Here is a 12,056-nt window from a genome sequence, read left to right as displayed (position 1 = left end):
AGCTACGTCATAAGTAGTACCTACTGACGGTAAAGACAGGCCCTTTTCTTCGTAATAACACTTTTTTTGTATTCCTATCCTTGATTTCTACATCCACTTTTTAACCTCTTGAAATACGGGTAGCTCACATAAAAAAATGATCCTAACAAAAGTGATAGATCGTGATTTGAAATTTCACGTAACTTTAAACAAAGTTTTTGTGCGGTCAAAACTGAGGCAGTATTGATCTTTTTTAAATAAAAAATAACCTACTTTTTCCACCCCACAACATAATAATTGGTCGCATCAATTATTTTCTGGGGAAAGCAGTTTTAAATAGTGTAATTTTATAATGTAAATATATAGGGCCGTCCTCGGTGGCGGTGGGGTAAAGTCCTCGCCCGCCAATCCGTAGGTCGTGGGTTCGAATCCCGCCTGGGTAGGTGATCCCTAACCAGGGCATGGATGTTTGTGTCTTGCTTTGTTAATGTTGAAAACCCGTTGTAAAGGCCACAATGTGCTGTTTACGGGGAAATTAAAAATAAATGCGAAAAATGGCAGTGAAGGTTTCTCGGGTTTTACACCGTGTAATATTCTCCATATCTCATTCCAACGTATCAATGAGCTACACGTCCATCTTCCCCAGGGATTCAGGCATTCAATGACTGATGATCCTAGATTAGGTTCCTGAATCCCTGAGTCGCTCTTCGAAACGTTGGAAGGGAAATTTGGAATCATACCAGGAATCCTAGTGGGTAGGATTCCGGGACACCGTGTAGGCGGTTGAGAATCCCGGCCGGGTGGGATATCGACATTCTCGGGCATGGATGCATGTGATTGCACGAACAAGTAAATTGTAAAGACCTATTTACACGGTACATTAATACGTACGAGTTAATTTCCAAACGCTTGAACGCGATATCATTATCATCACTGGTCAACAATCATAAGCTTGGTTAGGCGCAGATCTCCACTCAAATCTCCCATCAGCTAATCTTTTCTAACCAACTTATTTCTTCTATCTCGCAGCCTTCTTTACCTCTTCCACATATTTCATTCGAGGTCATCCTTTTTCGTTCTTGCCATCTACTTGTCCCTCAACGATTGTCTTCATCAGGCCATCATGTCTCAAGATATGGCCATTAAGGTAGCTGTGTTTTCTTGTCAACGTTTTTATGAGGCTTCTCTTCTTTCCTACTCTTCTTAAGACTTATTACTTCCTCTTTACTTACTCCGTCAATTTTATCCTCATCATCCTTCTCTAGCACCACATTTTGAAGGCCTCTATCCTAGATATCTCCGCGGCTGTCATTTTTCATGCCTCACTTCCGTAGAGAAAGATACTCCAAATGTAAGCTCTGGTAAACTGCTTCCTAACTTCTATGTTTAAATTTGAATGCGAGAATGAATGCATCCAACTTCTACGTATGCTTGGACAGAAAATATAACCTGTTCTAATTTCGTTCGTGCAAACGTATATGTTCAAATCTGGTCCACCAAAAGAGTTCATGCATTTAGTCATCAACTCGCACGGGTTACTCGCCTTTAGAGAGGAATTCATGGCCCAAAATTTGCTGGCAAAATCAGACGAGATAATTATTTTCTCTGCATTAATACGCACATATATTTTGATATTATGCGTAATATCTCTATTACCGTGCGGTGGAAATGTAGCGGTACGCTTGCATGCTGCGTGTTGGCGATTGATCACCCCCAGCCAAAAGCCCTAGAGGTGGCTCGCAGGGTATTATGTAGAAGTAGACGTAGATTATTACTTCTAAGAAATCTAAATGATTAAAAAAGTATGGATTTTTAAAAATTCAATTGATTCGGCTTTTACTTTGTGAAAATCCATGTTGAAATGAAAATACACAACCTTGGTAACTTTTCACTAGAAAATTATTTTTTGGCACGACAATAAATAATTTTCCAGTGAAAAGTTACCAAGGTTGTGTATTTTCATTTCAACATGGAATTTTTTTCACAGAATTTATTTAAGTAGGCCGGTTTCGTCACATAGGCGACATCTTCAGGTACAGAGTTTGATAATTTCTCCAATATATATACATTTCAAAAGGGGGGAGGGCTATATCATGCTAGGGAGGGAAGTATCATGCCTTTTTAATTATTTACTTTGGATTTTCACAAAGTACAGCCTGAAACCATCGAGTTTATCTAAGAAATCTACCTAAAAACGGAGGTGGGTCCATTGCGTAATTGTGGCGAGAGTTGAGATGGACAAAGGCGCGGAAGGAATGAGGGCGGGTGACGAGGTGTCTTCTTCCACAGGCGGCGGTGAATTTTTATTTCGCATCTGTCGGGGAGAGGGCGCGGCTATTAGCAGTCCGGCCCCAAGGCGAGGTGGGAATGACACATGCGCACGACCTTCCGTGCATCGCATTGTTGTGTCACGCGCCTTGCTCAACGAACGCGCTTCCGCCCCAACCTCGCAGTCACTCCACCCGATGCACATAACAGAGGAACTCACTTAAACTAGATTTCAGAGAATTCTTATGACACTCCAAAAAAAAAAAAGAAAAACCAGGGAGAATACGATAGTTTCCGCCGATATTCCGATGAATTAGCGATGAATCGAAATGAAAAGAAACAATGTGATATTAGAAACAACGATGTATGCGATCCATGTAATCTATGCGAGGTCTGTTAAAAAAATACGTAGACCCATGCCACAAAACAAAAAATACTTTATACACGAGTTACACGAATCTGTCCCCTTCAATGCACTCACCTCTCCGACGGACACACTTATCCCAAAGGATTTTTCCACTTTTGAAAACAGTCCTGGAACGCTTCTTTCGTGGTACTCTTCAGCTGTGTCATCGCATTTGTCTTGATCTCAGGAATCGTCTAAAATCTTCTTCCTTTAAAAGGGTTTATCATTTAGACATCAACTCGAACGGGTTACTATATCGTGAAACAAGGCCTTTGGAGTGGAATTCATGGCCCAAAATTCACTGGCGAAATAAGATGAGATTATTATTGTCTTTGCATGAATACGCACGCATATTTTGCGATTATGCATCATATTTCCATGACCGTGGGTGGGAATGTGGCTGTCCTCTTGCATGCTGCATGTTGGTGATTGATCACCCCCGGCCAAACGCCCTGGAGGTGGCTCACAGGGTATTAAGTAGAAGTAGACGTAGATTATAACTTCTAAGAAATCTAAATAACTAAAAAGGTATAGTTTTTTTCTCAGAACTTATTTAAGTCGGCCTGCTTCGTCGCATAGGCGACATCTTAAGGTACAGAATTTGTTAATGTCTCCATTATATACACATTTCAAAAGAGGGGGTTAATAAATTCTGTGAAAAAAGTATAATACCTTTTTGATTATTTAATATTTGATTTTTACTAAGTAAAGCCTGAAACTATCGAGTTTATCTAAGAAATCTACCTAAAAACGGGGGTGGGTCCAAGATGAAGTCACAAGGAGCTAGGCTATCACCTGTTATGATTCTACATATGAAGGTTTCGTCTTCTCCTGAACGTTCAATCAACTCCTGAAAAACCTGAACGCGATGAACCTTCTAACTTTCCTTCATCCGACGTGGAACCAATTTCGCAACAACGCGGAGCATCTCTAATTTCTTTATCAAAATTTCGTGGCACGTCGTAATTGATATCTCACTCTCTTAAGCAAGTTCTCTCATGGTCAGACCTCAATTTTTTCGAACATAGGTATTGACTTGGTTTACATGAGTCGTCAGTTGACGTGGAAGGACTTCCAGAACGCTCATCGTTCTCAATTGACTGAAGACCATCTTTAAAACGCGCGTGCTACAAGTCGCACGCCTCATTGCATTATCACTGTAAGCCACCTTGAACATATCAAAAGTTTCGCTCGCAGATCTTCCGAGTTTAACCCAATACTTCACAGCAACTCTTTCCTGTTTTGAGACACTACTCATCCTAAAATCCGCCATATAACACAAAACGCACTCCACAAACAACTGCCTCATTAAGCAACAAATAATGAATGATATCTGAAAAAAACAAAATTGCCCTGTGATCAGATGATGTTTACGAATAAGTCGACACCAAGTGGATTTATCAGGAACCAACTGAGTCGGCACAACTCAAACAGTTTACGTATTTTTTGAACAGACCTCGTATTGAAGTATTCTACCGATTAAGGTAGGTTTCCATGGAGTACTTAAAAAGCATTCTGAGAGCCACCCTTTCCTTAAACACTTCCCTCTACAATTCACTGGAAGGCCTACCCCCATTCACTCTATCCACAAATCCTGTTCTATTCTCATAATCAATATACGAGCCTATAATTTTCATAACAATTGGAGAATTCACCAGGTAAGGCTAAACACAATTTTAATAAACTCATTAATACCCACGCTAGCTGATACTAATCAGAGAACAATCGTAAATACAGAAGTATCTAATAGTATATTGACTATAGCGAAGGGTATGATCGAGGAATACTAACTACAAGCAAAATTCTTGTTAGGTACCTACCTCGTATTATTATTTCTAATATAACAGATGACTCGTGAAATTTCATTGCTCTACAATACGAATCACATTTTATTGAGTGAAACCATCCTATCACCTTTAATTGCACGGTAATAACGTTGATAATTTATCTTATTTCTACAAGCGGATGATTTTTTCTGTAATTTCTTGTGGCGTCTTGAGATAAATGAAAACTGCATGCATTTAAACATACATTGACACAATTTCAAAACGGTGTGTGTAATAACATTCGTGAGAACACCACTACCTCCAGGTAAACAACGTTGAGGCCGCTTGTAATTATATATTACGTTAATACATGTTATTCTTAATGGCGATGCCCTAGTGACCCTAGTCGGACCGAAACTGGCCACGACCAACATTGAGCTCCTCCCATTGTCACAACCAGTCTCAGATAACTTTGTCGTCAAACACCAGCTCTTCCTCTTTTCCTGAAATACTAAGTTGGATACTTACCCTACACAGAGAAAGAAGTGAAGGTTACCAATATCCCCCACGTCACGGAGGAATGACCTTCGTATTGAAGTAAGGGGCATGCAAAACGTCACGGAGAAATTCTGGACCGCAAGCAATTGTAAAAGAAAAAAGTTTCCGCATAATAATCACACGAATGCTTGAACACTAATTAAACAAACATATTATAGGTTCGCATATTAAATGTTTTCACCTGAAAATACTTTGGATAAGAGAGGGTTTAATTGATCAAGAACATAGTAAGCCACAGGCGAGTTGATTTCATACAATGAAGAAACGGGAGCAGTTCCTTCCTCGGCCACCTGGAAACGCGAAGATAATACTTTGGGAATGTACAGAGAGGCTTTGCACAAATTGGAACCAAGGTACATTCCCTCAGTAGACCTGAGTTTAATCCACTCGGCCATCACCCTCCCTAACAACTACTTAAGATACGATGAAAGGCTCATTTCATTACATTCACATCCATTTCTTCGTCAGGTAGCGTGATTACTTGGTTAATGTCTAGACCACTCATTTCTACGTTTTCCCCCCAATTACAACCTATACCCTACGATCCAGGGTTTTCTCACTACCCACACGGTTAACTAATTTAATGTTCATCACTCTGCATAAAAATATGAAAATGCTTCCAGCAATAACAAAAATTTTCAAGTAAACAAATATCATGTAACGACCAATGAAAACACACTACCAGGAAAATAAATAAACTTTTACTGGAGTTGGTGGACAAGTATTAATCCCAAACCTTGCTCACGGTTAAAACTTGCATAGATTGGCTAGTCGTTCCGTTTAAGCTATTGTATAGGCGTAGCCTACGAACGTAGGCTACGGTATAGGTTGTTGGAAATGCATAGTCTTTCGTTGTAGGAGGACGAGAAGGCGAGTGAATAGGAAAGTGACCGTGGGAAGACATTCCTATATTCCCGTTTGTGTGGAGAAAGGGTCGGGTATGCGAGGGGCAGTCACCGCCCTTCATCGCAGGTAAAATTTCCCGGAATGGACCCCTGAGGGAGGGGCAGGCAGACACCTGGAAGGAAGGAGAGATCCTGGAAAGGGGTCGCCCCGGAGCCATCACCATTGTCTCCGGCTGAGGATTGAACAGGACAAGCGGCTGGAACACTTTTCCACGTCTTCACTTGGACCTTACTCTGGCGTCCCTCAGGGCAGTGTCATAAGCCCACTGCGCACTACTACTATTGGTGAAATACTAGACGGTAAAGTTCGATTAATGGCAGACGACGCTGTAGTTTAGAGGGAAATAGGTTGCAAAGATAGCGATACACTAACGAACGACCATACTGAAATCCAATAAATATAAAATCTTATGGCCTGCACGAAGATGCCATTTCCTGGATAAGAGAACTTTTGAGCGACCGCGTTCAAAGCGTAGTATTAGACGGTGCAGCATCCAACGAGTCACTTCTGACGTCCCTCAGGGAAGTGTCATTGGCCCACTCCTCATCCTCCTCTGTATCAACGTTATTGTTGATTTACTAGACAGTAAACTTCGATTATTTTCAAATGGCGTTGTAATAGGGAAGTACTAACGAACGACCTCACCGCAATCCAAGCATAGTGCGATGCGTGGCAGTTACGCTTCATTTTGAAAAAATGCGTAGTAATGAATTTCTCTAAAAAACTCCCCAAAACAGAGCTATTTCATTCAGGGTACCCAATTAGAGACTGTCGAATCCGTAAAATATCTAGGAGTTAGACTCAACTATGATTAATCGTGGAATAACAGCGTTAGGGCTTACTAATAGGTGAGTTGACTCGTAATGTAACCTACCCACTTGTGTACTCCTTAATGATGTTTCTGAATTTTCATCTACATCTACATAATACCCTGCGAGCCACCTCTAGGGTGTTTGGCAGGGGGTGTTCAAGCATGCAATTGGACTCCCACATGCAAACCACACAGTCCAAAAAACGTCACGCATACTAACAAATTATACCACCATATGCTGTTAGAAATAATAATAAAATTCAGAAACATGCATTAAGTTTTGCATAAGTTAGTGCGCTACACTACAAGTCATCGTATTTCCTTGTATTTCCTCGTATTTCCTTTTTCGCCCACGATATTTTAGTCTCCGGGGAAGACAACATTCCAGTAGACGCGATTTTTCTTGATTTCAAAAAGGCATTTGATAAAGTACCCCACGGAAAGTTAATAATAAAACTGAAATCTTATGGTCTAGACGAAGATGTCATTTCCTGGATTAGAGAATTTTTGAGCGACCGCGTCCAAAGAGTAGTATTAGACGGTGCAGTCTCCAATGAGGTTAGAGTGACTTCTGGCGTTCCTCAGGGTAGTGTCATTGGCCCACTCCTATTCCTTCTTTATATAAACGACATTGGCGAAGTAGTGCAGAGTAAGTTACGATTATTTGCAGACGACGCTGTAGTTTACAGAGAAATCCGTTCCAGCAAAGATATAGATGAACTAACGAATGACCTTGCTGCTATCCAAGCTTGGTGCGATGCTTGGCAGTTAGAATTAAATTTGGAAAAATGCGTCGTAATGAATTTCTGGAAGAAGAATAACTCCCTACAGCGTAACTATGTCATTCGGGGCACGCAGTTAAAGGCAGTTGAATCTGTGAAATATCTAGGGGTTAGACTCAATAATGATCTATCGTGGAATAAACATATTCGAGAAATAACCGGTCAAGCTAATCGTAAAATGGGTTTCGTTAAAAGAATATTAGGAAAGTGCGACGACAAAGTGAGAGAAATTAGCTACTTTTCCCTCGTTAGACCACATTTGGAATACGCTGCCAGTGTTTGGGACCCTCATGAAAAAGGCTTAATAACAGAGTTAGAACGCGTGCAAAGAAGAGCTGCCAGGTATGTGAAAGGTCGTTACGATAGTCTTGTTAGTGTAACTGACCTCTTACATAAACTCGGATGGGAATCTCTGTCGGACCGTAGATTGAAAAATAGACTAAACCTTTTAGATAAATTCAAGAGCAGTGTCTTTTCTGACGAAGTTAACCATATCTTGCGGACGCCAACGTACTACGGAAGATCAGATCATATAAATAAAATAAGAGAGATAGATTGCAGAACAGACAGATTCCGAATGTCATTTTTTCCACGATCAATAAGAGATTATAACGGCAGCAATAGAACGCGTAAATAGATTGCATGACTTGTAGTGTAGCCTACTAACCTATGTAAAACTTACTGCATGTTTCTGAATTTCTATTCTATTTCTAACAGCATATAGTAGTATAGTTTGTTATTATACGGGACGTTTCTTGGACGGTGTGGTGTGCATGTGGGAGTCCAAATGCATGCTGCATGCTGGTGATTGATCACCCCCTGCCAAACACCCTAGAGGTGGCTCGCAGGGTAATTTGTAGATGTAGATGTAGATGTATTTCCAACAGCATTTTTTGAAAGTTCTATTTTTTTAGACAGATTGCCTTCATGAGTAATTGGTAAAGTTTGCCTTTGCTCGAATGTGGAAGTATAATTAGTTAGTATGCGTAACATTTTAATGGCCGAATGGTGTGCGAGTGGGAATCCTCTTGCATGCTGGTGATTGATCACCCATGCCAAACACCATAGATGCGGCTCACAGGGTAATATGCAGATGTAGAAAAGTTGTCATTCCGGAAAATGGAGGCGGACACTGAATACCAAATAATCTATCACCAGTTGCAAAATTCTGTCACCCGAGTATGATGGCTATTTTCTCAATTACTGACCTTTGATTTTAAAATAAAGAACGTACATGGAATAAAGCTCGTTCATTTATGCGCTTACCGATGGTATGCTTACTTTTTATATCTGAAGGGTGATTTCAAAATTCTGTTCTGACTCATAGGATATAAACTGTGCTTTGACTACTTTCAAGCTCCTGTGGCAATGCTGGAGGTTCAATTTGGGCTGCAGCCACTGAAGATAAGCGTGATATTTCTTACCTCATGTTCTCCTTTAAAAAAAGTGAATAGCAATATAGACTTCCCTGATCTCCTGGGGAAGGTTGACATCAATATACTCGCAGGAACGCGTTCTGGGACAATCTTCACCAGAAAATACCAATCTATCTACCATACCTTAAACGTGGCTTCTCAATCATCTTTCGTCTTGAGGGAGATGCAGCATCGCAAGTTAACTTTTACGGAATTATTGCCGTCAGGTTCAAGGGTAAACTTCATAAATTATTGGCTTGTTATTGATTGGGTGCATTTTTATTTAAACCAACCAATTATTTTAGCATTGTTACATCTAATTGCTATGGATATATTTTGCATTTTTGTTATACTTCTTGTATTTATATGTTGTTGTGTAAATGGTGTATCCGCTGCCAATAAATAAATAAATAAATAAACCAATAAAATTCCCCACTCTTGTACATAGTAATGTATCGCTAAGTGCTTCCAACGATTAATTTCTCGTAACTTGTCCCTCAAACTGGCCTATATAAGCACAAAGAGGACGAGTATTTCCCGAACATAGCAGCTTGGCGCTCTTGCCGCCGACACGCGGCTCGCGTGTTCTGTCAAAGAGACGCGAGGAAAGGGAGTTAATATTTTTTCTCTCTCGTGTGCACGGCCGGCGGGAGAGGAGGAAGGGGAAGTGTTGGGAAGGGGATGCGGAAGAAAGCAGAGCGAGGGGAAAAAAAGAATTAAAAAGCCACGAGAGAAAGAAAGAGGGAGAGAGACTGAGAAGCGACTCTTTTTACCGTCCTTAATAGGGCCTTTGGTCGTCGGTGAGCGTAGTAGCTAGTGGTATGGGAGAATTGTTAGGGAGAGGAAAACAGAGGTGGAGGGGGGGAAGAGGTGGGGAGGAGAAGTGGGTGGGGCATCTAGCAGCGAGCGCTACTTACTAGGATTGAGCGATGCCTCGATTAATCTACAAAATAAAATCTAAATCAGCGGATTATACGAGTAGATCAGCGGTTCCAAACCTTTTTTTTCCTCCCGTACCCCTCTGTATATACGAGGGCGAGTCAATAAATCAGTCGCAAAACTGAATGGAAGCAAAAACACTAACTTTCTGACATTTATTTCACATTTCCAAATATTCACCCCGTACATTCAGACACTTATCCGATCTCTTTACAAGCCCTTGAAAGTCAGCAGCAAAGAACTGTCGCAGCCAACGTTTAACCTCATATATTACGGCATCATTTGTATCAAACTGACGGCCACCCAAATGTTATGTTAAGGGCCCAAACAAGTGAAAATCACTGGGGGCTAAGTCAGGACTGTACGATGGATGGATCTGCAGGCAAAAGATGCGTGCGTAATTTCGAACGGTATAAGGCACACACACGTTTGCGACTTATTCATTGACTCACCCCCGTATATAACTAATACTGTGGCCCCAAAAATGTAACGTGCAAATTTTATTACATAATTTCACTACGGGTCGGTGACACTTTTATGGATGAATAATAATAGAAACTTTATTTTAAATACCCCATAAAAGATGTATTCAATTTCGTAGTTAAGAGATAAATAATTCCTGGCGTCCGTCATTACCGATTATTTTCGGCGTACTCCCAGTTGGGATCCGCTGATCTAGATCATCTCTGACCGATAGTGGCAAGCATGGTAAATGTATAATTATGCACAAAAGCGACTATATAAAAGAAAAACTTCAATATCACTTGACACTATTATATCTTTATTTATCCCTTCCATATCAATACGGGTTCTCCCACTACAATCCCTTGTTTTTCTCTCTGTAACCAAGGCACCAGCTCATCACAAAACACTTAAAAAAGAAAGGAAAACGCAAATAAACAACATATGAGCGTCGGAAAATGAAAAAATAAAAAGAATAGAAGAGTACATGTATAAATTGCCACGGTTGATAATTGAAAAAGAAGAAACTTTTTTTTTCAAAAGAAAAAATTGCTTTTTTCCACATGATGTTTTATTACTTGGAAAAATTAAAACATCATGTGGAAAAGGAAAAGTTTAAAAACCTTCCACTACTACGATAAATGATTTCCACCAAGTCACGCCCATTACTACACTCATAAAAATGAGGAAGTACTTTCCATCAATTTTTTTCTAGCGAACATGCGCTTCATGACTTATGCTTTCCTGGTGGATCGTATTCATGAAGTTCCCTCGGGGCCACACCAGGGAATAGGTCATATTGATTCCAAAGTTTCCGAAGGTGAGGCTTCCACCGTCTTAAGAGTTAAATTCAAAATTTTCAACTCGTAAATTACAGATAATTTACTGACACAACAGGGTACTAATTCACCTACTCATCTCCGAGTTGAAAAATTTCGTGTTTAGCCCTAAATACGGTAGCAAACTCAAGACACTGAACGGTTGGAATGAATAAGACTAATTTCCTGGCGTGTAGCCTAAGAGAACTTCAGAAATGTGCTTTATGTTTTTCAACTATGGATACCTTCCACCACACAAAGCCAGAATCATCTGGCATTATTACACGGTTGTTAGTCAACTGATTACTGGCGGTCAAACCATTGTCCACCGATTTCCATAATGGATGATTGCACAGTAACATGGCAAAATCCAAAAGCTTACTAAAAAATATTAATTCATTGACCCACCCCCCAGAAAAAAGAAATACATATTGCTTTAGCTCGGAGAGAGTTCTGCCTCTCCCGAACATGAAATGACGTCAAGATGACATATAAAAATTTTAATCTTAATTCAATATTCGTTACTTTATACTACTCCCATACCACCGAAAACAAACAATCATATTTGCCTTTTGTAATGGGTTTTTTCAATAATCTAAAAGTTACACGTGCAAGGACAATCATTCCCTGGATATGGACAACCAAACCAGGCCGGACTAGAACCCGCGACCACTTGTTTGGCGAGGAAAATGTTCATCTTTTTGCCACGCCTCTGTGGGTGTTCATAGATCATAATATAATTTACTACACATTATCCTAATTTCCAGGTCCGATTTTTAATTTCCCTGACCGGTAAAAACCCTGTTTCAGGCTCCAAAAGCTGATATCTAGCGAGCATAGTAATCTCCACAGACTGCGCTGAAGAGCCGCCCACCTTGGCGGAGGACCGCACCATTCCCAAGCCTTCGCTTCCCGGCGTCGCACGCACCGAAAGGAGGGAGAAATG

General features: G+C 40.5%; 1 protein-coding gene across 1 annotated transcript in view; it reads right to left on the bottom strand.

Annotated features, from left to right (window-relative positions):
• LOC124165975 (adenylosuccinate lyase) overlaps positions 1-12,056 on the bottom strand; it is a 400,694-nt gene that overhangs the window by 184,462 nt on the left and 204,176 nt on the right. The gene's annotated exons all lie outside the window — the stretch shown is intronic.

This window comes from Ischnura elegans, chromosome 1 (assembly GCF_921293095.1).
Source record: "Ischnura elegans chromosome 1, ioIscEleg1.1, whole genome shotgun sequence".
NCBI classification, from domain to species: domain Eukaryota; kingdom Metazoa; phylum Arthropoda; class Insecta; order Odonata; family Coenagrionidae; genus Ischnura; species Ischnura elegans.
This window is presented reverse-complemented; position numbering and strand designations above follow the sequence as displayed.